Below are 12,276 nucleotides of genomic sequence, written 5' to 3'. Positions count from 1 at the left end.
TGTTATAGGGATATGATGTTTTGAGGATAAGATATTTGACATACAGGTACTAAGTCTGTTATAGGGGTATGGTGTTTGGAGGATAAGATATTTGACATACAGGTACTAAGTCTGTTATAGGGGTATGGTGTTTGGAGGATAAGATATTTGACATACAGGTACTAAGTCTGTTATAGTGGTATGATGGTTGGAGGATAAGATATTTGACATACAGGTACTAAGTCTGTTATAGGGATATGACGGTTGGAGGACAAGATATTTGACATGCAGGTACTACGTCTGTTATAGGGGTATCACGGTTGGAGGATAAGATATTTGACATGCAGGTACTAAGTCTGTTTTAGAGGTATGACGTTTGGAGGATAAGATATTTGACATGCAGGTACTTAGTCTGTTATAGGGAAAGATATTTGACATACAGGTACTAAGTCTGTTATAGTGGTATGATGGTTGGAGGATAAAATATTTGACATACAGGTACTAAGTCTGTTATAGCGGGTATGGTGTTTGGAGGATAAGATATTTGACATGCAGTAACTAAGTCTGTTATAGGGGTATGACGGTTGGAGGATAAGATATTTGACATACAGGTACTAAGTCTGTTATAGGGATATGATGTTTGGAGGATAAGATATTTGACATACAGGTACTTAGTCTGTTATAGGGGTATGATGGTTGGAGGATAAGATATTTGACATGCAGGTACTAAGTCTGTTATAGGTGTATGATGTTTAGAGGATAAGATATTTGACATACAGGTACTAAATCTGTTATAGGGATATGATGTTAGTCTGTTATAGGGATATGATGTTAGTCTGTTATAGGGATATGATGTTTGGAGGATAAGATATTTGACATGCAGGTACTTAGTCTGTTATAGGGAAAGATATTTGACATACAGGTACTAAGTCTGTTATAGTGGTATGATGTTTGGAGGATAAGATATTTGTAATGCAGGTACTAAGTCTGTTATAGGGGTATGATGGTTGGAGGATAAGATATTTGATATGCAGGTTCTTAGTCTGTTATAGGGGTATGATGGTTGGAGGATAAGATATTTGATATGCAGGTACTTAGTCTGTTATAGGGAAAGATACTTGACATACACGTTCTAAGTCTGTTATAGTGGTATGATGGTTGGAGGATAAGATATTTGACATACAGGTACAAAGTCTGTTATAGGGGTATGATGTTTGGAGTATAAGATATTTGACATACAGGTACTAAGTCTGTTATAGTGGTATGACGGTTGAAGGATAAGATATTTGACATACAGGTACTAAGTCTGATATAGGGGTATGATGTTTGGAGGATAAAATATTTGACATACAGGTACTAAGTCTGTTATAGGTGTATGATGTTTAGAGGATAAGATATTTGACATACAGGTACTAAGTCTGATATAGGGGTATGATGTTAGGAGGATAAGATATTTGACATACAGGTACTAATTCTGTTATAGGGATATGACGGTTGGAGGATAAGATATTTGACATACAGGTATTAAGTCTGTTATAGGGATATGATGTTTGGAGGATAAGATATTTGACATGCAGGTACTAAGTCTGTTATAGGGATGTGATGTTTGGAGGATAAGATATTTGACATGCAGGTACTAAGTCTGTTATAGTGGTATGATGTTAGGAGGATAAGATATTTGACATGCAGGTTCTAAGTCTGTTATAGGGATATGACGGTTGGAGGACAAGATATTTGACATACAGGTATTAAGTCTGTTATAGGGATATGATGTTTGGAGAATAAGATATTTGACATGCAGGTACTAAGTCTGTTATAGGGATGTGATGTTTGGAGGATAATATATTTGACATGCAGGTACTAAGTCTGTTATAGTGGTATGATGTTTGGAGGATAAGATATTTGACATGCAGGTTCTAAGTCATTTATAGGGATATGACGGTTGGAGGACAAGATATTTGACATATAGGTACTAAGTCTGTTATAGGGATATGATGTTTGGAGGTTTAGATTCTTAATTTTTTAATGAACTATGAATGATTGTTCCATTCATGTTTTGCTTCAATGACTAATTAATGTCTGTCCCCTTCATCCTTTCAGGTGATATAAGGTGCTCCGGAAGGGTAAGCAGATCCTGCTCCACATTACTGAAGTGTTTGTAGACTGTCGCTTCTCTTTTCATCGTGTTTTTTTTGTCATGGTTTTGATGTCCTGTACTCAAATTTTTTAGTTATTCACCTTTAACAAATGTTAGGAGAGGTATTGAAAAACGATTTGTGGTATATGACTGCGGAGGGTTAAATAAAACTTGCGTTTAAATAAAATTACTGAAAGCTAATGTTTTGGTTCCTTTAAATCGGAATTTTTAACAAAATCTTTGTCACTTTGGACGCCTCAACAGAACAGTTCCTACAATGAAAAAGTTAGAATTGCGCGTATTTAGGAATAACCATTCGAAAACAATAAAAGGGACATAACTCAAGGAAGTTTGAATCAGCTTTTTTGCGTTTTTATTCGTGCAAGTCCTCCACCTGTGGTATTGAGATGTTTATAGTATAAGTAACATAAAGAATCTATAAACGATTGTACAGATAAGAAATCATAGAATGACAAATTTGTTAACAGCACATGATAGAGTAAAAAATTACATTCTCAAGCAACTTGATCTGCAAATACAAAGAATAAGGTTCTGCTGCTCATTTCCACAAAGCTCATACAATACAATACAATATTTGTATTGCCAATCAAGGACGCCCTAAGAGAGCAGTATAATTACAAATAATTTATTACAATGATTACTATTAATTCTTAATGATATATAATGACAAAATATAGAATAGAAAAAAAATAAACACAAAAGAAAAAGCAAAACCCATACAGGTAATGTATCTGGTGTGAATAATAGAAACCCTGTTCACCAATTATTAGTCTTAAATCCAGAACCACCTACTTACTGCTGATCCATTATGTCACGTCTTTGATACCCCACAAGGACACCACAATGATAATAATTTTGGCTTACGTATACATAATATGTACAATACTACCATGAAAGAGAAATACAAAGAAACAGCAATTATACTCAAGTGCGTATAAAGGAAGCCTATGGTCTTTGCGTACTTTGCAACAGAAAACCATCCAACATTACCTAGTCGCCCTAGTCAACCATATCACAGTAACATTTCACTCACTTTCATGTCATCTCACAGAACAAAACTTGGTCAAAGCAACCACGCAAAACCTCATACATGCAAGCAGTCGATATGGTAGCTATCCATATAATAAACACTTGAAGAAAAACATGACTCCCTCACTCTTCTGAATAGCCAACTGGCTAATAAAACACATCAAGGGAATACCATAAATTATTATTCGCCTTCTACGTTTCTGTAGTAAATCCACAAATCTCAAACAAAAGTAGTAGAGACAATTATTTAGGGGAAAGCACAATCAAACTAGACTTGAGGTAGCTATTGACCAAACCACCACGGTTGCTTCTTACAATTGCAAAAAAGTCAATACATCTGCACCCCTTATTAATAAGGTTTTTGAAGAAAATAAGATTATTCTTATTCAGGAACACTGATTTCTTCACTTTCATTTCAACCTGCTGGGAGAAATATCCACTGATATCTGTTTCCAAGTAAAGCAGTTGATACATACAACATGTGCAAATCCCTCGCGGATATGGAGGTACGGAAATCCTATGAAAAAAAAAAGAAATCAATCATTTAATTAACGCATCCAAAGATGGAAATGAACGAATCCAATGTGTAGAACTACAAGACAAAAATCCAAAGACACTATGCCATCTCGGTCTCTTTCCGAACTAGAGAGTGCAATTACTTAGAAAAACCAAAGAAAAAATAGACCAACTGTATGAAATACACCAGAAGTATAGTCCCACGCATGATGTCTTAATCGATGGTGATATTTTATATAAAAATCTGGGCAAAAACAATAAGGATAACAGGGCCTGTTACATACATAAACTTATCAAGCAAATCAATTATCAATTTTCAACTATGAGAAGGGAAGTAATGCATCATCTTGCTAAGATAAAATCAAAATTAACTGGGACCGACTCGCCAAAAACAGCTATGACGAAACAATCGAAAGAACTTTAATCGACCAAAATGTTAATATTTTTTTATATTAATTTTAATTTTATTGCATTAATATTTGCTTATTTCATATTTCTTATTTAAGTGACATTTTGTCGATCTTGTATTGCAGATAACTTTTACTGTTTACAATTTGTACCCATCTTTTTAAGTTTTCCAAATAATTACCAAAATTGTAGAAATTAGTATAAAAATTGCTATGTAATGCCAATACATATACTTGAAGATCTTATTTTCTTATTTTTAAAGTTTATCTTTATCCACTATTGTTGTTTTTTTTTACAAAAAATGCAAAACAATGTGAAAAATCATCACTCAGTGAAAATAACTCGTGTAAGGAGTCGGTTGACAATTTTGGCCATGCTGACTTTTTGTAGATTTTATTGTGCTGGACATTTTTGCTTTAAACTGTTCTTCTATTATAGTTTCTGCAAAATACGTAAAAATCACCTTTCAATGGCAGTAATTCAACTCGATCCTATATGGGGTCAATTAAAAATAATAATAATGATAGTTTTTACCCTATCATGTTTGCTCTAACTGCTTAAGTTTTTGAGAGGACGGACGGACAGATAACGGACACCAAGTGATGGCAAAAGCTCAAATTGCCTTTTAGGCAAGGTGAGCTAAAAAAATGAAAAACAGCAGATACATTTGATTTGACGGTCCTACACTTTCTTCATGGCGGAGATGGTCTTGGACTGTTCACACAAAACTATCCTAGCAATATTTAAATGCGGAATGGTACCAGATATACTCAATGAAGGTCTAGTAGCCCCAGTGTTCAAAGCAAAGGTTCTATCCTAGATATAATCAAAGTGCTGGATAGCACCTATGGAAAGTTTGCAACGGTAGATGTGTAATATTTCAAATAGGTTGTAAATGTGTAGATTGGGTTTTTAACTTTTTTTCCGACTTTAAAAAAGAAAACTTAATACAAGAAATAATTGTAAGATGATGCTGTTACTAAGTCTCCCAAACAAAGCTCCCATAATTAGTCATTCCCAGGAAGGGGGTGGGAGTGACCCCAGGGGATTCGCCTTTTATTTCATTTGATTTGTTTTATTGTCCCATACAAGAATATATATGGTTTCGGGGTGGGGATCTTGACCGTTTAAAAGTTCTTAAAACAGGATGGGTTGGGGGTGACACCCAGGGACTCCCCCTATATTTCATTTGATTTGTTTTATTGTCCCATACAAGAATAAATATGATTTAGGGATGGGGATCTCGACAGTTTACAAGTTTTCAAAAAGAAGGGGGGTGGTGTGACCCCTGTGGACTTCCTCTATATTTCATTTGATTTGTTTTATTGTCCCATACAAGAATATATATGGTTTATGTGTGGTGAACTCGACCGTTTACAGGTTCTTAAACAGGAAGGGGGTGGGAGTGACCCCAAGGGGACTCGCCTTTTATTTCATTTGATTTGTTTTATTGTCCCGTACAAGAATATATATGGTTTCATGGTGGGGATCTTGACCGTTTACAAGTTCTCAAAACAGGATGGGGTGGGAGTGACACCCAGGGACTCCCCCTATATTTCATTTTACTTGTTTTATTGTCCCATACAAGAATATATATATGGTTTAGGGGTGGGGATCTCGACCGTTTACAAGTTTTCAAAAAGAAGGGGGTGGGGTGACCCTTGTTGACTTCCTCTATATTTCATTTGATTTGTTTTATTTGTCCCATACAAGAATATATATGGTTTATGGGTGGGGATCTCGACCGTTTACAAGTTCTTAAACAGGAAGGGGGTGGGAGTGACCCCAGGGGACTCACCTTTTATTTCATTTGATTTGTTTTATTGTCCAGTACAAGAACATATATGGTTTCGGGGTGGGGATCTTGACCGTTTACAAGTTCTCAAAACAGGATGGGGTGGGGGTGAGACCCAGGGACTCCCCTATATTTCATTTGACTTGTTTTATTGGCCCATACAAGAATATGTATGATTTAGGGGTGGGGATCTCGACAGTTCACAAGTTTTCAAAAAGAAGGGGGGTGGTGTGACCCCTGTGGACTTCCTCTATATTTCATTTGATTTGTTTTATTGTCCCATACAAGAAAATATATGGTTTATGGGTGGTGATCTCGACCGTTTACAAGTTCTTAAACAGGAAGGGGGTGGGAGTCCCCGAGTGACCCCAGGGGACTCGCCTTTTATTTCATTTGATATGTTTTATTGTCCCGCTAGGATGAAAAATTTAAGTTGTTATCTCGGTCCTGCCTTTTTATTTTTCACTTTATTCGGTCCTGCCTTTTTTTTTATTAGTTTATCCTGACTTTTTATACATGATTTGTCATCCTGCCTTTTTTTTCGCAAAGTTGCTCATCCTGCCTTTTTTTTTACTGAAAACTTCTGTCCTGCCTTTTTTCAAATTTCATCCTAGCCCCTCCCCCCCCCCCCCATAAAAATCAAATGGTAGCTCCCTAAGACAACTCTTTATCATCATACTTCTAGACACCAAATCTGCATTTGATGAAGTAGTGCATCACAATATGGTGCGTACATAATACCACTTAGGAATACAAGACCGGTATTGGATAAACAGTCTGCACACACATATACGGATCGAGGACTTTGAAAAGGGGGGGGGGGGGGGGTGTGAGCAAACTAGACAACGTTTGGAGTGGGTTATGTAAAAAGTCTATGCATTAAACATATACTACATTGTAGCTACATAAAGGAGGCCCGGTCCCCTGCCCTCCCTACGTCCGCCTCCGACAAAAATGCTTCCTTGTCTGTAAATTTGGAGGACTAGGCTTTGAAGTATTTAACATTGACCAATGAGTACGTCAAGGTGGCATCGTGGATTAGGTATCGATTTGGTATTTACAGTGCTCTGCAATGTAGTCTGTGCGGATGACATAGCTATCAACTGTATAAACCATGAAGAAGCTCAGATTCTCCTCAATATGGCATAAGAATTCACTGTCAGGAACATTATAAACTCCATCCATAAAAGAGTGTTGTTATTGAAATGAAAGATAGTAAACATACCAACGCCAACGCTAACATTGAATTACAGCTCAATGACTCAATACTACCAAATGTACGTAGATAAAGCAGTACATTTAGGCATACGGAGATAGAAAACAGATACGGAAAAATTCGGGGACACTAACAACATCTTCAGCCTATACTGTCTGCCGGTTTCCATGGTAACAACATATTTGACCCAAGTACTTAAACATAACAAAGGTAAGAGGAACAGCCTACAGCCTATAATGTCTGCCGGCTTCCATGATAACAACGGATTCGACCTAAGTACTTATTCTTTGGATGTTTGCTCTACCAAAATATAGGGCGATCATGCGAAAATATTTTAATTTTACTTTTATTCTTGAGTGCTCTGTAAGAGGTACGAGTGATATTTGTTTTCTTTTTAAAGTGAAACATGCTAGACCAGAGACATATATTTGTATATATGTCTCTGTCTAGACTAATAAAAATAGAATAAAAAGGAAGAGCACTAATGCTATGATGCATACATTTTAAATTTATTTGCCTGTACCAAATCATTGGAAAAAAAGGATGTGAGGTATGCATCCATGACACAAAATCAGTACATGCACAGAAAATATTACATAAAACTATTGACACAGAGATGTCTCGCCTTTTTGTAATTTTGATAGTATGATGCAAATATTGAATCCAAGTGGAAATATTTAAACATATAAACTATGCAAAACACTCAAAGTTAATGAATCATGACTCAAGGTGCAGGACCAAATATTTTCCATGGAAATGAGAAATGCCAATGGTTATCAAACTGCATACCAAATACCATTGACTTGTCATAAGTGGAAAAGAAGATTTTCAAATGCAAAAACTATCATTGACTTAACATTAATGGTTCCTCTTAAACTGATCTATTCACAAATTTTAACATGTAAACTATGCAAAACATTCGAAGTCAATAGACCGTGACTGAGGGGCTGAGCCAAGTGATCTCCATGTTGCATCTGCATACCAAACATCATTGATCTACCATAAGTGGTTCCCTATAAACTGACCTTACCACAAACTAATACATGTTAAGCAAGCAAACGTTTCTAAGTCAATAGACCATGACTGATGGGGTGGGGACAAGTAATCTCCATGGAAATGGGATGTGACAAATGCTAATACAACTGCATACCAAATATCATTGACCTCCTTCCAGTGGTTCCCTTTAAACTGACCTAATCACAGACTAATGCATGTCAAGTAAACAAAAGATTCAAAGTCAGTAGACCATGACTGAGGGGGTGGGGCCAAATAGTCTCCTTGGAAATGAGATGTGCCATTGCTAATACAACTGCATACCAAATATCATTGACCTAGTGGTTCCACATAAACTGACATTTTTGTAACCACAAACTAATACTTTGTTGATGCAGCTGCCGTCAGAATCAGCATACCTTAGTCTCAGTTTTTGACTCCGTCAAGGCAGGCGAGACAAAAAAGTACAGGAACAGGTCTTCAAAGTGGAGAAACAACTCTCACTTTACTGCAAATCATTCACGCATGTTCAGGACCAAAAGAATGAGTGAATAGAATACTTCTTGTTTTTCATTAGAACAATATGTTATTAAGCAAGATATTCATTTTGCAAGGTTACATGGTATTAAATTTTCCTTTCAAAGGCCTGTCACCCCATTTAAATACATAATTTTGACTCTAAGCAACCCAATCTCAACTCTTACATCTAAAAGCAGCTAATATTTAAAAAAAATCTTAAATGTGACTCAGAAATGCCCATGCCAATGACCTTCACAAATGTAAAGAGCATAGAAATTACAAGACCATTAATACTTTCTGTGTATGACTATTTGGTTAACAGCCTTTTATGACAATGTATGAGGTTTCGTTGGATTCAAGAGCTCTACTTGCATGCTAAAAGACAACTCGGGGAGTATGAGGTCTCAACAATACAAACTTCTACTTGTAAGATGCACTCTGGGAATGATTAAATTCTTATTATCATTCAATTTTTATTTTGATGGTATGATTTTGACATATTCCGTTATTAAAACACCTGCTCTTCAAATCAAGTTAATAGAACGGTCTATGATTTTTTGACAAAATATTTGTTCCCCCCCCCCCATGTTTTAGCCTCTTTTCCTGCACTTCTACAGATTTTACACAATGGTCAAACAACTGAAAGCATGGTCTATAAGTTTTGTATATAGCCATCCACCTCATCTAGTAAATCTTCAGTTGTTCAACAGTAAATGCCGCATGATGGAACAAACTGTTGCATAGTAACACCAAAATAACTGTTGCATAGTAACACCAAAATAACTGTTGCATAGTAACACCAAAATAACTGTTGCTTAGTTACACCAAAATAACTATTGCTTTGTAACACCAAACTAACAGTTGCTTAGTAATACCAAAATAACTGATTTCCACTTCCTAGTTACACAACAGGCTTTTACAGTCTGCTATTTATTTACAACTCTCTTCACATAGAAATGTCCTTGTCTGTGCCAACAATAATAGGTGGTGTTGATGGTTGTTGCTAATTTGTGTGTGTTTGATATCAAAAGAAATATTGACAGACTTTAATCTTTTTGCTTCATAGAAAATATCTTCAAATGTAAAAGTTGATTAATTAGATATAAGAAGATGTGGTATGAGTGCCAATGAGACAACTCTCCATCCAAGTAAAAATTTATAAAAGTAAACCATTATAGGTCACAGTACGGTCTTCAACACGGAGCCTTGGCTCACACCGAACAGTAAGCTATAAAGGGCCCCAAAAAATTACTAGTGTAAAACCATTCAAACGGGAAAACCAACGGTCTAATCTATATAAAAAACGAGAAACGAGAAACACTTATGAACCACATCAACAAACGACAACTACTGAACATCAGATTCCTGACTTAGGACAGGTGCAAACAAATGCAGCGGGTTTACCCAGATAGCTGTTTGTTCAATGATGGTCTGTCCACGTCAATGAGCTGTAACAACAACTGATGGACTTGCCATTTTGATTTTTATATATCCTTTTACATATACATGTATATTGATTCATCACAAATGGATATCATATGCAACATGAAAGCGTCAGAGTGAACAAAATTTCAAGGTAAGACTTATTTGAGGGTAGAGGCAGTAATTAATTTGTTGAAAAGTTGATTTTTCTTAAACAATAGTTGGAAAATCCAAAGAAGAAGCAATCAAATTGGTGTGGCCTAAATTAAATACTGTTGAAATAGAAATATGTCTCGCCTGTTACCAGAAAATCCAAAGAAAGAGCAATCAAATTGGTGTGGCCTAAATTAAATACTGTTGAAATAGAAATATGTCTCGCCTGTTACCAGAAAATCCAAAGAAAGAGCAATCAAATTGGTGTGGCCTAAATTAAATAATGTACTGTTGAAACAGAAATATGTCTCGCCTGTTACCAGAAAATCCAAAGAAAGAGCAATCAAATTGGTGTGGCCTAAATTAAATAATGTACTGTTAAAACAGAAATATGTCTCCCTGTTACCAGAAAATCCAAAGCAAGAGCAATCAAATTGGTGTGGCCTAAGGGAGCTGCCATTTGATTTTTATGGGGGGCTAGGATGAAAAATGTTGTCCTGCCTTTTTTTTTAGTTGTAATCTCTGTCCTGCTTTTTTATTTTTCACTCTATTCGGTCCTGCCTTTTTTTTTTTTTTGTTTATCCAGACTTTTTTTTACCTGAATTGTCATCCTGCCTTTTTTTTTTGCAAAGTGTCTCATCCTGCCTTTTTTTTTACTCAAAACTCCTGTCCTGCCTATTTTTTTTCAAATTTCATCCTAGCCCCCCCATAAAAATCAAATGGTAGCTCCCTTAATTAAATAATGTATTGTTAAAACAGAAATATGTCTCGCCTGTTACCAGAAAATCCAAAGAAAGAGCAATCAAATTGGTGTGGCCTAAATTAAATAATGTACTGTTAAAACAGAAATATGTCTCCCTGTTACCAGAAAATCCAAAGCAAGAGCAATCAAATTGGTGTGGCCTAAGGGAGCTGCCATTTGATTTTTATGGGGGGCTAGGATGAAAAATGTTGTCCTGCATTTTTTTTTAGTTGTAATCTCTGTCCTGCTTTTTTATTTTTCACTCTATTCAGTCCTGCCTTTTTTTTTTTTTAGTTTATCCAGACTTTTTTTTACCTGAATTGTCATCCTGCCTTTTTTTTTTGCAAAGTGTCTCATCCTGCCTTTTTTTTTACTCAAAACTCCTGTCCTGCCTATTTTTTTTCAAATTTCATCCTAGCCCCCCCATAAAAATCAAATGGTAGCTCCCTTAATTAAATAATGTATTGTTAAAACAGAAATATGTCTCGCCTGTTACCAGAAAATCCAAAGAAAGAGCAATCAAATTGGTGTGGCCTAAATTAAATAATGTACTGTTAAAACAGAAATATGTCTCCCTGTTACCAGAAAATCCAAAGAAAGAGCAATCAAATTGGTGTGGCCTAAGGGAGCTGCCATTTGATTTTTATGGGGGGCTAGGATGAAAAATGTTGTCCTGCATTTTTTTTTAGTTGTAATCTCTGTCCTGCTTTTTTATTTTTCACTCTATTCGGTCCTGCCTTTTTTTTTTTTTAGTTTATCCAGACTTTTTTTTACCTAAATTGTCATCCTGCCTTTTTTTTTTGCAAAGTGTCTCATCCTGCCTTTTTTTTTACTCAAAACTCCTGTCCTGCCTATTTTTTTTCAAATTTCATCCTAGCCCCCCCATAAAAATCAAATGGTAGCTCCCTTAATTAAATAATGTATTGTTAAAACAGAAATATGTCTCGCCTGTTACCAGAAAATCCAAAGAAAGAGCAATCAAATTGGTGTGGCCTAAATTAAATAATGTACTGTTAAAACAGAAATATGTCTCGCCTGTTACCAGAAAATTCAGAAAAAGACAATCTGATGGACAGTAACATTGCTAATTAATTCAAAGCCACTGGACCATGACCTAGGGGGCAGGGCGTCAAAATACTGTAAATTCAGAATTTATTGCGAGGTTTTTATTAATGCCAATAACGCGACTGAGTGATTATCGCAATAATAAGAACTCGCATTCAGATATCTGTTACATATACCTGTATGCAGATTTTCCTGATATCGCAATAATTAATCTCGCATTTTTGTCCATTCTTGAAAAATCGCAATAATTTCTGAATTTACAGTAGTCATCAAACTGATAT

The sequence above is a fragment of the Mytilus californianus genome, unplaced genomic scaffold (assembly GCF_021869535.1).
Source record: "Mytilus californianus isolate M0D057914Y unplaced genomic scaffold, xbMytCali1.0.p SCAF_15, whole genome shotgun sequence".
NCBI classification, from domain to species: domain Eukaryota; kingdom Metazoa; phylum Mollusca; class Bivalvia; order Mytilida; family Mytilidae; genus Mytilus; species Mytilus californianus.
The sequence above is the reverse complement of the archived record's forward strand: the minus strand, read 5'-3'. Positions refer to the sequence as shown.